Consider the following 16,013-nt stretch of genomic DNA (forward strand, 5'->3'; position numbering starts at 1 on the left):
CTCCGAAGGGAGGCTAGATCATACTATTCTCCCATTAGAGAAAGACTAATCCAGAAATGAGTGTAGCCTAAAATGTTTCCAGCTGTGACCATGGACTAAGAGCTCAAAACTAACAGGGGTATAGGCTCCTATGCTAAATATAAATGTATGTACCCAGGTTCAGATTGATAGGGTAAACATTTAATTGTATTAATATACTTTCTTCATGTTTGCGAGCTACTCTCTGTGCTAACTCATTTAAATAGCCCAATTCTTAACCCTGATACCATCTTCCTAGACAATATTTTTAGGCTGTCTTCGTGTTAGCTACTAGCTGTAGAAAAAATTACTAAAGTTATAACTAAAATAAACTTTAGGAATATACCTAAAATGGATTCCCTAGCTTTTTTCCACTCTAAGATCCCTATTCTCATGTGCTCTATTCTTATTTTTTGTCTCCTGTTTATTGAACATTTTGTTCTGCTTTATATTTTACTGCCGTTCAGTCACCAAGTTGCAGATGCCACCGTCACACCATCCTGACTTCCATGGGCTGATGATCTCACCTGAAACTTCACCTCTCAAAAGCCCCACTCCACTAGGGAAAAATAGGACCTGGATGTCAGACCAGAAACAATCAAATACTTAGCGGAAAACATTGGTAAAACACTTTCCCACCTAAACCTCAAGGATATCTTTGATGAAACAAACCCAATTGCAAGGAAGACTAAAGCAGAAACAAACAAATGGGACTATATCAAATTGAAAAGCTTCTGCACAGCCAAAGAAACTATCACACAAACAAAGAGACCCCTCATAGAATGGAAGAAGATCTATATGCCATATATCAGACAAGAGATTAATCACCAAAATATACAAAGAGCTCAGCAAACTTAGCACCAAAAAAGCAAATGACTCCATCCATAAATGGGCAGAGGATATGAACAGAACATTCACTCCAGAGGAGATCCAAAAGGCTAACAAACATATGAAAAACTGCTCTAGGTCACTGATTGTCAGAGAAATGCTAATGAAGACAACATTGAGATACCACCTCACCACTGTGAGAATGGCATACATCAAAAAGGACAGCAGCAACAAATGCTGGAGAGGATGTGGGGACAGAGGAACCCTTTTGCACTACTGGTGGGAATGTAAACTGGTACAGCCTCTGTGGAGAGCAGTCTGGAGAACTCTCACAAGGCTAGACATGGACCTTCCATATGATCCAGTAATTCCTCTCCTGGGGATATACCCCAAGGACTCCATAACACCCAACCAAAAAGAGGTGTGTACTCCTATGTTCATAGCAGCACAATTCATAATAGCTAAAACCTGGAAGCAACCCAGATGCCCAACAACAGATGAGTGGCTGAGAAAGCTGTGGTATATATACACAATGGAATACTATACAGCTATCAAGAACAATGAACCCACCCTCTCTGACCCATCTTGGTCAGAGCTAGAAGGAATTCTGTTAAGTGAGCTAAGTCAGAAAGATAAAGATGAGTATGGGATGATCCCACTCATCAACAGAAGTGGAGAAAGAAGATCAGAAAGGGAAACTAAAGGCAGGATCTGACTAAATTGAAAGTAGGGCACCAAAGTAAAAACCCTATGGTGAGCGGGAGGGTGGACATTCGGCTTCCTGGGCCGGCTAGGGGTGCGGGGGTGGGGGGCAGGTGGGTGGGATGGAATACAATCTTTTGGTGATGGGAATAGTGTTTATGTACACACCTATTAAATTGTAGTCATATAAATGACTATTTAATTAATATGAGAGGGGGAAAATTGATTGTATGTCTAACAAAGGGACTTTAAAGCTAACTCAATTACCAAATAATGTTATGATAACAGTAACTATCCATTGTCTTCTTGAACCCTAAGACAGCAGGAACCTCACATTTCCACTATAGAGCCTAAACTTCCCCCAGTCCTGGGACCCTAGGGTAGGGCCCACTTTCCCATATGCTTCTCCCAATTCTTATCAAATAATATTGCATCTGCTGATTGCAACAAGTGCCACCCCAGCATGCTTCACTTCAGACTGTGTCCAGAGACTTCAGGTGTGGAATGATAACCCTTCAGCTTCATCACTCAGCTGAGACCTTCCTTTCATAGTATTCTCTAATTCCATCCCAGGTGGTTCACTTCCTAACAAAGTCCCAAAACCTAGGTATAGACCAGGTTCCAGGAGATAGAGCATATCACAGGTATCCATAAACTAGGGCAAATATATACCTGAAAGCAGTAGTACACTAGAGTTTGCAGTGAGTACCCCCCAACACTTCATCTCCACTGTTCCAACCTTTGGGTCTATGATTCTTCAACAATTTGTTTGGCTTTGTATGCTAACTCTCTTTTCAGCCACCAGGTTCCAGATGCCATCAGGATGCCGGCCAGGCTTCCCTGAACTGAACTAATGTGTCCTGGAGCTCCGCTTCCCCAGAGACTCACCCTTCTAGGGAAAGAGAGAGGCATGGATCGACCAGTCAATGCCCATGTTCAGCGGGGAAGCAATTACAGAAGCCAGACCTTCCACCTTCTGCAACCCACAATGACCATGCTCCCAGAGGGATAGAGAATGGGAAAGCTATTGGGGAGGGGATGGGATATGGAGATTGGGTGGCGGGAATTGTGTGGAGTTGTACCCCCCCATCCTATGATTTTGTTAATGTCTTCTTTCTTAAATTAATTAATTAATTAATTTAAAAAAAAGTAACAAGCTGAGGGTATGGATTAGCCTGCTAACACCAATGTCCAGCAGAGGCTAAATTACAGAAGCCACCTTTTGAACCCCATAAAGAATTTTGGTCAATACTTAAAGGGAAGAAATGTTAGGGAAAGATGACCAGAGGCTCTGAACTCTTACTCCATAAGGACCAGGAGAGAGAAACGGAAAAAAGGAAAGGAATTCTGAAGTAGTAACAGATGAATTTGTGACTTAGAAAGGAAGAGAAGGCAGGACCATAGAAAAATAGGCAAATATGTATAAATATAGTTACACAGATAATAGCCAACCCATATCTGTGACCTTTGGAGAACTACTATAGTTTCCAATGGAGGGAATAGGGACACAGAATTCTGGTGGTGGGAAGGTTGTTATCTTATAATTTTGTAAAGTAACATTAATTCATTAATAATAAAAATAATTAAATAAATGTAAAAATAAAAAGGAACAACTAGGACCAGTCACTGGCACACCTGATTAAACATACACATTAGTATGCAAGGACCCAGGCTCAAGCCCCTTGTTGGGTAGTATGCCAGCTCCCCCTGGCTTCTGCTTAACCAAACACCGGTATGCCTGTATAGGGATTGGTTTGATCCCACTCAAAGCTGCGGTCTATTTACATAAATCACTTGTACATTTACATAAAGCACCACCCTCCCTCCAGGGCATTGGTGGTTCAGTGGTAAAATTCTCGCCTGCCCTGCCCCCTCTCCTTGTCACACCCTGATTTTCACCAGTCACTTTTCTCTCCACACTCTCTACATCACATCCTGTTCACGCCCTACTTGGAAAGTATATATAAGGACAGCATTGCTCGTTTTAGTTTAGTTTAGTTTAGTTTAGCTCAGCTTAGATTGTGCTGCGTTCAGCATGAATAAAGAGATACTGCGTACAGCTCAACCATGAGTCCCGGGTCATCTGTCTCCCGTCAGTGAAGCTCAGCCCGACAGCCCCTGGTCCTCATCTGCAAGGGGAAAGCTTCATAAGTAGAGAAGTAGGGCTGCAGGTGTCTCTCTATCTCACCTTCTCTTAATTTCTCTCATTCTCTATCCAATAATGAAATAAATAAAAATATATTAAAAGGAAAAAAAGGTACGTGACAGTTGCCTTCAGAGAATGACTGGTTCCTCATCAAGCAAGACCTAAGAAAGTAGTAGTTCAAACCATAATTGGCTTAGGAAGGGATATATATATATATATATCGTCATGGGTTTCAGTTTATTAGATTTGATTCAAGTTCAGTTACTACTATATACCCAAAAGAACAGAAGACACGAAATGAAAATTCTAAGAGATGAAATAAATTCAAAAAGAAAAATAAGAAAAAGTTAAGAATACCACTGGAAGAACCCAAATAAAGTAGAGAACACTCCATGTTCAGTAATTATTTTCAATCACTTAGCTATCTATATATGTTATTCTCTTATCTCAGTAAAGAATGTACATTTCTCAGAACCATACTTTTTCCACCTTTTGTTTCATTAATTCTAAGATCATTGTCCTATAAGCAGTCTCAAGTTTCTTTACACGTATTTGCCCAAAGACTATCAATGAAGATGTGCAGGTTACTTCATTTTCTTTATTTTGGGGGAGGGGAACTGGTTCTCTGTGTGTGCTGGGGAGAAACAGATGATTTGCTTTTTTTTCTAGATTGTAAGAGTCTGACTCTGTTGGGAATCAGTGAAAAGAGTACTGTGATAATCTGCAGTCATTTACTAAAAAGGGCTCTCTGACTTCTTGCTTTGTCTCCATTTTCTTAAGAGCATCAAGCTTCCACATAGCTACAACTTGACTGTTATTAAGCCAAGTATAACCCTTATGGATTTCTGTGTAGTTTCCTGACATATAAAGTGAATAATATTATGGAGTCTTTAAATACAGTTGTTCTTATGGTTTATTCTTAAGTTTCATAGAAAGGATGCATATGTGTGCAGTGTGCTCTGCTTTTACAGAAATACTCAAATTTCTTCCATTCTGATAGAATAAAACAGCACTTTCAAATGCCAATTAAGCATTTCTTATGATAATGACTATATTTAGCATAGACTTTGATATTGTAGTGTGGTAGTATAAAAGCAGTATATAGAATTTTAGAAACCCATTTTCTAAATACACATTACAAATACCAAATCTTAATGACAGCACTTGTAAAACATGATGAATGCAACATGATGCAATTTCCATATGTATACTTTAATATGTATACATGTTTTCAGTATAATATATACTGGTAGTCAGAATGACACAGCTTACATTACCAATGATATTACTATGTATATTATTACCAGTGATAAAATATGTAAAATCTAAATAGTCTTGAAATATTCTTTTATTTTTAGATGTGGATTAAAATATTTTGAAGTAATTAAGTATTTTTAAAGACTGGACATCTTTAAAATAGATATCAATATCACAAATTTCAAATACATAAGGTTTTCCAGTTCTTACACTGAAATAGCCTTAGTAAACACAGAATGAAATATGCAAATGGAGGGCAATACACAAACTGTTCTCCCGAAGAAAAATAAAACCAGAGAGCAACAGAGATTCCTGAAATACTTATACATTCCACATGCTTTACACTAACAAGGAGAATAAGCAACACCAAACATAAGACTTAAATTTATATCCCCAAAGAATACCTACTAATCCCATTGTAACTTGTCTTTAAAGAACTATTCTACTTCTATACTTCTAAAAAAAATTAATAAACAATTTTAAAAGAACACTGGCAGCACTAAATGAAATCTTACCACCATGAATGCTAAAGAAACACACCTACTTGCACCTATCTTTCCAGGACTTTGGTTTTTTTCCCTATAGAATTTTAATTTTAAACACACACAAATCTAGGGTAAGTAAACTCAGTACCCAAAGCACAAAGTACACTTTGTTTGCTTATCTAATTTTGACATGATCCTAGGATTTTAAATAGATGTTACAAAAGTATCTCAGTTTTTTTTTTTAAGTTTCTCGTGTGAACAACCCTTTTAAATGCCATCAATACTAAGAAAATATTGGCAGTAGAATCAGTCTCCTGGTGTCATTCTATCGCTACATGGGACAGTCTTCAGCAAGACTTAGACAAATCTCATTCATCAGCATTCTACTCTGGAGGAACTGACACTTACTGTGAATTCTGCTCTTCAACTTAAATACCAGTGTCTGTGGCAGGCCAATTCTATCACTGCAGACACAGCATCCCTCAGGCGAGGTCCAACCTTTCTCTCCAAGTGCACCCAGGGATTAGTCTGACTTCCCCTAAATTCTCTCTTCTGCACAGTAAGAGCTAATCTTTCCTGTATGAAGCAGGAGATGGTGTTGCTATGACAACAGAGCACATTCTAGCAGTGGGACTACAGAGATGAGCCTTCAAAGACTCAGGGAAACATGCACTCAGTTTTCCTCCAGGGCTATGGGCTTCTTCCTTTAGGATTTAATCCCCTGAACAAGTTTACTGACAGACTGGGTTGTCGATTATCTATGCATTTTGCTATAGGGAGATCACTGGCTATAAACATGGCTGATATATCATAGAATTATTTAATAAAAAGTGCCATTCTTAGTTATATTGAATTTCCTCTTGTAAACGCTCTGTATAGCCTTTCTAACACACTGCCACAATTTGAGTCTAAAGTATTCTGTTTACTCTTATTTTTTTTTAAATGATACTAAGGTATTAAGCGCTATTAAGGAATAGCGTTATCTTTTCTTATTTGTATATAATTGCCATTGTATCAGTTTGAAGGTTAGTCACACACACACATACATACACACACACAAACGTACACACATACATTTTCTTTCTTCAGCATCAATGTCTGGAGCCTTGAGATTTCAGGGTGGGGGAGGGGATATGCTAACAAAAGCGAGTCTCTGCAGCCACATTTTGCATACATATATTAGCTGGAGAGTAATCACAATAAGTGTTAATCATTTTGCAAAGTAATTCTCAGTGGTATTTAAGTATCTTTTCAGTAGCAGAAGAGATCTAATATCAAGTCATGCTGTATGGGGGCAGATTTTATATACTATTTTCAAATACAACACTTTGGGGGAAGTAATTAACATATATATCATGTTTTAAATAGTCCTCAATGCATTTTAACAGTCCTAGGTGCTATTTAAAAAACTCAGGTTTGCTTAGGAAACATTCTTGTGAATATATATATATATATATATATATATATATATATATCTTTGGTTGGAAGGAAAGAACCTGGGACTAGAGAAGTTACTCCTTTTAGGAACAAGAGGTTCATTCTATTAAATTATTATGAGGAAGGTTTTCATTCAGTGAGTCATTCAAGTGTCCGGTTTTACCCCATGATTTTCCCATTATCTTTTCAATTTCTCAGTCCTTTCTGTCAGGAGCCTCTAACTATACATCTCCCTTCCCCCACATTAGGCTATAATTACTCTGCTTTGTAGCTGAAACAATATAATCTACATCATCTCCCTCTACTCTTTGGAATACAGAGAGAGAACATGACCTTATGAATGTTTCTGTCACACAGAGGTGAGGGGATCTATAAAAGAGATGCATTTCATGCCCCACTTGACCAGTGTGTGTGTGTGTGGGGGGGGGGGAAATCACTGGAATATCTTTAATTACTTCTTATTTAATAATTTAATATAACTGGAAAATCTTTTAAGAAATTAACTGGAATGCCATACTGTAAATAACACAGTGCTAATATTTAGTAATTCACAGAAGATGAACAGAACATATGAAAACTCATTTTGAATTGTTTTTTTTTAATTACTACCAGTAAAAAGAAAAAAAAAAGGGAGAAAGAAAAAAGAAAAAAAAGTGATTCATTTAATTTATGCCTCACAGACGTAACACACAGAAGCAAGCAAAATATTTTTCCCTTGTGATACTGTTCCCAGGGATTTTTTTTTTAAAAATGCATTTTTATAATTCAGAAAGTTATGGCACCTGTTTACATTATGCTCATTATTATCTAATTAGCAAAAGGCATTTTAAAAAATTCACTCTTCTTCAGGGAAACTGGCTAAATGCCAAAATATGTAAACAACATATGGTCTATTTTCAAAAGCAACCAACCAGAATTAGTTATTTCTGTAGAATCTCTTAGCTAAAAATTATGTTAAAGAAATAATTTCCTACTCTAATAGTTGATGCTTACCATCTGTTATTACTTTAAGACTAACTACCTAGAGATAAATCATATTACATATCTTTCCAGCTCAACTCCAACCCCACACCCCTGATTTATTTTCTCTGTCCTATCAAAAACAAAGTTGTAAGTAGGTCATATTGAGAGTCTAACAACTTCAATTTTAATTTTGAAAGTTAGTTATAGCTAGCTAAGGTTATATGAATGCTAGAAAGAAACTGTGAGTCAAGAGTCATATAATCATTTTTTTTTCTTCTATGAAGCCACATTTGGTCAAAAGGTTTAGGTACAGTTTCCAAAGAGTACCACAAATGAAGCAGGTGCTACTGACAAACTATCTCTGTGCCTCTATTTCTTCACTTTCAATATGGTGGGGGAAATAGTATTTATGCCAAGGAAGGAATACATTAAAAAAAAAAAAAAGACCATAAGTAAATGCTTAGTTGTCCTGTGAGGGGCTCAGGAAGGCTTCATTAGAGGGAACAGTTAAATTACAAGAAAGAAGTTTAAAATTAAACATGTAAAAGTCTTTATTTGTATATTAAGTAGTACTTTTCATATCATCCATATGATTAGAAGATGTAATGAAACAAAGTGAATAAGTAACATCTACAACACTAAATTATCAGAGCTGCGTGGTGGCACATGTGTTACAAGGTGCAAGGATCCAGGTTAAAGTTGCCAGTCTTCACCTACAAGGGGAGAGCTTCATGAATGCTGAAGCAGTGCTGCCAATTGTGCCTCTCTATCTGCTCCGTCCCTCACAATTTCTCTATTTCTATCCAAATAAATAATTAAGAAAAAATTTGGGAGTTGGGCAGTAGTAGCACAGCAGGTTAAGCGCAAGTGGCACAAAGCATAAGGACCCACCTGCAGGGTAGTCACTTCACAAGCAGTGAAGCAGGTCTGCAGGTGTCTTTCTCTCCCCCTCTCCATTTCTCTCTGTCCTATCCAGCAACAACAACATAAAAAACAACAATAACTACAACAATAAAACAACAATGGCAACAAAAGGGAATAAATAAATAAAAACATGAAAAAGACATAAAATAATAAAATATGACAGAATATAAATATAAAATCAGAAAGTAGAGAAATATTACTTTTAAATGTACAGTTATTATGACTATACAGTGTTAAAAATATTGCTTTGAGTTAAAAACTTATTCTAGTAAATGGAATGATAGATGATAGGTTGACTCATAATAGTAATTTCCCTTTACTTCGAACACTATTGTCTAATTTTCCTAAGAAAAAGCATAATAACTCTAAAATAAACTCCAGATTGTTTAGAGATCTACATTTTTTAAAGAATAAAGTTGTAAAAGTATGGGTAGGAATTAATACAGTTAAAACAGTCATATATTTATAAATTCTGATATGTCTGTCAAATAAGTAATGCCTTTTTGATGAGAAAGCTTTATATGTATATATGCACACATATCTTTATTAAATAATCATTTATTCAGCAGCAATCATGTGCCAGGTATTGGGAATATATGCATACAACTACTACTACCACTACCACCACCACTACCATTACTACTAATAATAATATTGTCTGTCTTGTAGAAGCTTATGCTCTGGTACAAGAGACAGGTAAGGGCACAAACCTTGACAACTCAGTGACAACTACTATGGCAAAAGCATGTACAGAGGTTCTAGGGAATCCATCCTGGTACTGAGAGGGAGACATGTGAACTCATCAAAGTGGTTAGAAAAAACAGCTTTAATGAAACAGATTGGTGCAGACCAATACTGCCATTAAGGATAACCAAAAAGAAAAAAAAGAAAAGAAAAAGCTAACTTTTTAAAATGCACACTGTAAATGTTTGAAGACAGCAGGCAGCCAGCAAACAACCAGAATTGACAGCAAAATCCCCAAGAAGAAAATCAGTGAACTATAAGCCAGCATTCTTTAAACAACTTTTCCTCTTAGAGAAAATGCTGATTTTCATGTGAAAAGAGAGTTCAAGAATATGAGCATACACTTCTGATGGCAGGGAAAAGAGCAGAGATTTTGGAAATCTCATAATGCTATAAAGAAAAATGTGACTTTCACATTGCAAAAAGTAGTCAATTTGGGAGTATTTCAGTGACTTGAGAAATGATAGTAGCTTGGAAGAGTAATTACTTCTTATGGCTTTGCTTTTGAAATCCTCACAAATTTTTAGTTTCACAGCAAAAAGCAAGGAAGATAATAACAAAAACTGCTAAAATACTTAGCCAAGTTTGCTGAAGTGCTAGTTCTGAACAGGCACAGGCTTTTGGGGGAAAGAAATTTTGTAGCTAATCCATGCTGTCAGTTGGGACCTATGGAAGACTGTGGTCAAGGAAAAGACAGACACAGAAGGAAGCTACTTATCGGAATTTAAACCCCACATCAAATCAGTTTAATATGTGATGTGAATCAGAAGATCTGTGCCTCCTTATCAACCTACAAGGGAATTAAGGAAACTCTTAAACCTGAAGACAATTCCAAGACTCTTCCAACATTCATACACAATATCCAAGGAAAAAGCATTCTTTTAATTGCAAGGCATACTGAGAAACAGGATGGGAAGGGGGGGGGGGAAGATAATAGAAAAAGAGAAACCACAGATACAGAAATAACACAGTTACTGGAGTTATAAGAAGCAGATTATTAAATAACCTGTCACATTGTTTTGTATCATTTTGATATGGACATCTGTTACATTGTAGTAGCTCTGACAGACATATTAGAACATCAAGAATTCCATGGGAGAATAAAAACTGATATTGAAACTGTAAAACACAGGCATTTAATAAATAATATTACAGCTGAAAACATTGTGAAAAACTGCTAGAGACAATTTGTGAGTAGGAATATATAACAGTAGGGAATAGCCATAGAATAATGAATAATGAATTAAATGCAGGACAGATAGGCAGGAGAATGATAAACTATATATGAGATGGGAAATTACTTAATATTTATGATGTACTAGTACATTTTTAACATTTTCTTCAAATGAAATTGGAAATAGTGGAAATTTCACTAATAGGGTATGTACCAAAATGCTTTTATTTTTATTATTAAAAAATTAATTATTGTAAGGAGACAAAAATTGAGAAAGGATGAGAGAGAAAAAAGAGAGACACCTGCAGCACTTCTCCACCACTTTCGAAGCTTCCACTCCTGTGGGTGGGGGGAAATGCTTTAATTTAAACTGTTTTATTTCTTGTTGAAAATTTACATAGAATAAAGTGTCTCAATTTTGATTTTATCAAAACTATGATAAAATGCACTTTTCACCTTTGAGTACAGCTTACATATAACTTATTTGTAAATAACACACATCTTCTGTTGTAAATCATATATAATAAAATATTCTCTCAGAAACACTTTTTTTTTACCATATTCTTTTATTTCTAGGCAGCATATAGGTGTGGCTGACATTCAAGGTCTACAACAACATAGATACTGATGTTTTATTTAGTAAAGTGAAAATATAACATTGAAAACAAATTTTAGAAAGTCACTTGATTTTCAGTAAAACAGGTGACTTTTCTGAACAAGCTGTTTCATATATTGGATTCTTTGCATAATTTTATTAAGATCTTTAAGACTTGCTTTCTCATGCCAAGTTTTAGTATATATTATGTACTCTTCTAGCCTGTGTAATCTCTTATGCGTACTTGCAAATGTTGGGTGAAATAGTCTAATATGCTGATCAGGTTCAAATCCTCTTATTTTTTCACTGATTTACTGTCTAATATCTTTATTACTGATAGTGCAGCCATTAAAGTCCACTTCTATTTCTCTCTTTAATTGTGTCAATGTTTGTACCATATACTTTGGAGCGCTAATATTGTGTGAGTAAACCTTTTATATCAGCTGATCAGTTGATCAGCCTTCACTATTTAATGTCTTTCTATATCTGAAGTTTGCTAGTTACAATTTTTAAAAACTACTTTGTCAAATAGTATAGAACCCCCTATCATATGCATAGGTTATCTTTTACCATGCTTTCAGTTTTAGCACTAGGGAGACTCCTTAAATTTAAAGTGGGGTTTTTGTAAATAGTACATAATCAGATACTGTTTAATCCATTCAGGAAACTGCTTTCTTTTAGGGTCAGAGTTTGCTCAGAAGATAAGTGTGCTGTCTTGCCATTTGTATATCTCAAATACAAACCTTAGCAGGTATGCAGATGTCTATCTTTCTCTCCCCGTCTTCCCTCCTCTCTCCATTTCCCTCTGTCCTATCCAACAAAGACAACATCAATAACAACAGCAACAATAAAAAAAAAAAGGGCAACAAAAGGGAAAATAAATATAAAAAAAATTTTTTTTAATCCTGATAGGAAAGCAGTTACAGCTGCCTTTTTTATTGGTTTGCACATGTATGATTTCAGCTATTTTAGGTCAACTTTTAAATTTTTTTCTTTTTTTAATATTTATGTATTTATTCCATTTTTGTTGGCCTTATTGTTTTATTGTTGTAGTTATTATTGTTATTGATGTTGTTGTTGGATAGGACAGAGAGAAATGGAGAGAGGAGGGGAAGACAGGAGTAGAGAAAGACAGACACCTGCAGACCTGCTTCAATGCCTGTGAAGCGACTTCCCTGCAGGTGGGGTGCCGGGGCTCAAACCAGGATCCTTCTACAGGTCCTTGCGCTTTGCGCCACTGTGCTTTACCCACTTTACCCTTTACCCGCTTTGTGCCTTGTGCTTTACCCGCTGTGCTACTTCCTGACTCCTGGTCAACTTTTTTTTAAAGATTTTTAAAAATATTTATTTATTCCCTTTTTCTGTTGCCCTTATTATTTTTTTTGTTATTGATGTCATCCTTGTTGGATAGGACACAGAAATAGAGAGGAGGGGAAGACAGAGAGGGGGAGAGAAAGACACTTGTAGACCTGCTTCACCGCTTGTGAAACAACACCCCTGCAGGTGGGGTTCCCGGGGCTCCAATCAGGATCCTTACACCGGTCTTTGCACTAGGTCAACTTGTTAAGTATTTTTATTTCCAGTTAGAGAAAGAGATACAAAGTGAGAGATACCATAGCACCAAAGCTCTCCTTATTTCTTTCTCCCTCCCCCGTGTTTACTACCATGGTTTTAATCTGGGCGGGGTGCATCACAAGACACATGACCTACTGGGTGCACTACCTTCCATTCCTAATGGCTATGACTGTCATGTTATTATCTTTCTTTTAGGTCTCTCCATTCTCTTCTTGCCTTCCTTTTGGTTTCACTGATTTTTGGGGGGGTGGTGGTGAAGTGCATCCTCATTTTATAAAACATCCCTGTTTAAAGCCCTGTTTTCCTCTTAAATCTTCTTCCTCAGCATTTACCAAGAGTGTCTGTACTGACACTCAGAATAAATAACAGGATGTTCTCTGAACATATCACACTCTCCTCTGGCACCATGTCTTGTCTATGTCTCTCATCCATCACCCCCCAGCACCTACTTCCTGTGCTTGGTATATTGTTCAAATGTTCATCTACTAGATAAATTTGATTTTTTATTTAAGGTCTATCTCAGAATTCTCTTGTTCTTGGAAGCCTTGCTTAGGTACTCTAGCCTAACAGATGTCCTTCTTGAGTGTCTCCACAGTAATCTGCTCATGTCTAAAAGCAATGTCTATTTTAATTGTTCCTTTCTGAAAGTGGTCCTGATTAATAGGTGTGTTTCACAGTTTCTTGCCTGTAAGATGCTCTCTCTGAATTTGGGCTCATCAGACACTTACTTTAATCCATAAGACGCATAACCCAGTACAAGTTGCAGACCTAAATTTAAACGGTCTATCACTATCTCCTTTTGTACTTTGTAATCCCCATATATATCGCTACCTGATAGAAAACTATGTGACACAAGAATAATGAAAATTAAATGGAGAAGCCACAAAGACAAGAAAAGGGGGCAGGCAGTTGGCACACCCAGCTAAGCCAACATGTTACAATGTTTAAGGACCTGGGTTCAATCCCCTGGCTCCTACCTACAGGGGGGAAACTTTGCAAGTGGTGAAGCAGGGCTGCGGGTATCTCTCTTTCTCACTCTCTCTCAATCTCGTTTTTCCTTCTTGATTTCTACCTGTCTCTAGCCAACAAAGAAATAAAGAGAACAAATAAAATTTAGAAGAAAAGATACTGACACAAGAAAAGAAATGGTTTCAACTCTTTCTGTGGAAATGTCCCAATGAGACCTATGCACCTTCCATCAAGACGCCAAGTCTGTGAATGAGTCACCTTTAATGATTTCATGAATCTGTTTTCCAAAATAAAAGAATTTCAGGAGTGTGAGTAAAGTCTATTAATAGCTCCTGCCTTTTTCCTAAACATAAACATCTTAAAACTACATTGTTACTAGTAGTAGTAGATAGCTTACTAAATCAACTTCTTGTACATCCATTCAGTGTAAATACAATTATATGGCTAAAAACACTGGATCACCAAGCAAGACTTTGAGGAAGAAGTTGCTTTTGAAAATTTCTTGAGGGTAAGAATTATGTCTCCCACAGCTCAACTTATCTGGTCTGGCCCTGCCATAGCAATTACAAATGAAACTCAAAAGAGCGCTAACTTTTAAGCTGACAATATTGTATGGTTCACAAATCAAATGATGTTGTAAACATACAAATGGCCCTTGGCAGGAAAAAATGTTCCCTACCCCATCTAGGCCAACCAAGGCCTCAGAGGACTTTAGTCTTAGCTAACACCAAAAGAAATGGAATTCTACCATATAAGCTTTATAAATCAACAGAATCATAATTCTTTTTTAATAATTTTATTGATGAGGGTTAATGGTTTATAGTGGTTTTTGACACAAGAATCACTAATTCTTAAACCATGATCTTTGCTTTAAATTATAAAGTATGGATGTGATAACTTTATGTAGCAAGAGCTAGTCACAATATCTTGTCTCCCAACCTCTGAGCAGTGTGAGACCAATTCTATGCATTATCAAACCCTGTACTCACAATAACCAGGACAGTATTTGGTGCCAACTGGCTCTCAAGAATTGTTTACTGAACTGAGCAAACTATTTCCCCTAACTTTCAATATACAAAAAACTGAAAACAACTGAAAAATCAGACTTTTAATTCAGACCAATAATTACAAGAAACATTACAGAGTTGTGAATTTAAATTATTTATTTTTAGTATATTTATTTATTGGATAGAGAACACAGAAATCAGAGGGAAGGGGTGGCTGAGAATACAGAATTAGAAAGACACAACTGAAGATCTGCTTTATCCTTCATGAAGCTTCCCTGTGAAGCTGGTGGGGACAGGGGGGTTGAACCCAAGTCCTTGTGCATTGCAATATGTGTACTAAGCCAGGTGCACTACTACCCACCCCTAAATTCTTTTTTTTTCTAAATTATTTCTTTACCAACTTGATGGACATAGTTGCATTTCCTTATCCTACAGCCTAACATTCTCACTGCATTATTTTTCCTTTATAATCCTCTCTCACAGTACTACTATCTGTTATTAGTCTATGGTAAATACCATAGACTGACTCCTCATACTATCCCGACTCCGACTAACATATAAATGCCAAGTGCCAGAGGAACAAATGTTTGCATCACACTATTCTACCCCACTTGATTTTCTTTCTTTTTAAATTTATTTATTTATTTATTTATTCCCTTTTGTTGCCCTTGTTTTATCATTATAGTTATTATTGTTGTTGTTGATGTTGTTGTTGTTGGATAGGACAGGGAGAAATGGAGAGAAAAGGGGAAGACAGAGAAGTGAGAGAAAGATAGACACCTACAGACCTGCTTCACCACCTGTGAAGCAACCCCCCCCCCCCCGCAGGTGGGGAGCTGGGGCTCAAACCTGCGCTTAACCCGCTGTGCTACCGCCCCACTCCCTATTTTCTTTATTTCTTTTTTTTTTATTTTCTATAATTAGAACAACACCTACTAAACAAGAGATGCTTGATGTACTGTGCTTAAATCATCAGTTAATTGTTTTAGGGGAAATGAGTACTGCGGGAAAGCAGAACTTAGATGGGAGGGGTGGGTGTGTGTGTGTGTGTGTGTGTGTGTGTGTGTGTGTGTGTGTGTGTGTGTGTGTGTGTGTGTGTACATGTCTAAGGAGGAAGACTATATGACTTAAGGCAAGAAATTTAGTTTGTGTTTTGACAATTACTGTTTAAAGACTCTCTGGAAGAAAC

General features: G+C 36.7%; 1 protein-coding gene across 7 annotated transcripts in view; it reads right to left on the reverse strand.

Moving 5' to 3' along the window:
* The window catches only part of NOL4 (nucleolar protein 4), a 383,971-nt gene that overhangs the window by 194,335 nt on the left and 173,623 nt on the right, over positions 1 to 16,013 (reverse strand). The window contains exon 1 of one of the 7 annotated variants that reach the window (XM_007520943.2): positions 5,845 to 5,923. The exons of the other annotated variants lie outside the window; for them this stretch is intronic. The gene's annotated coding sequence lies outside the window, so the exon portion shown is untranslated. Of the gene's footprint in view, positions 1 to 5,844; positions 5,924 to 16,013 lie in introns of those variants that run through there. 7 annotated transcript variants of the gene reach the window in all.

The sequence above is a fragment of the Erinaceus europaeus genome, chromosome 15 (assembly GCF_950295315.1).
Source record: "Erinaceus europaeus chromosome 15, mEriEur2.1, whole genome shotgun sequence".
In the NCBI taxonomy this organism is placed as follows: Eukaryota; Metazoa; Chordata; class Mammalia; order Eulipotyphla; family Erinaceidae; genus Erinaceus; species Erinaceus europaeus.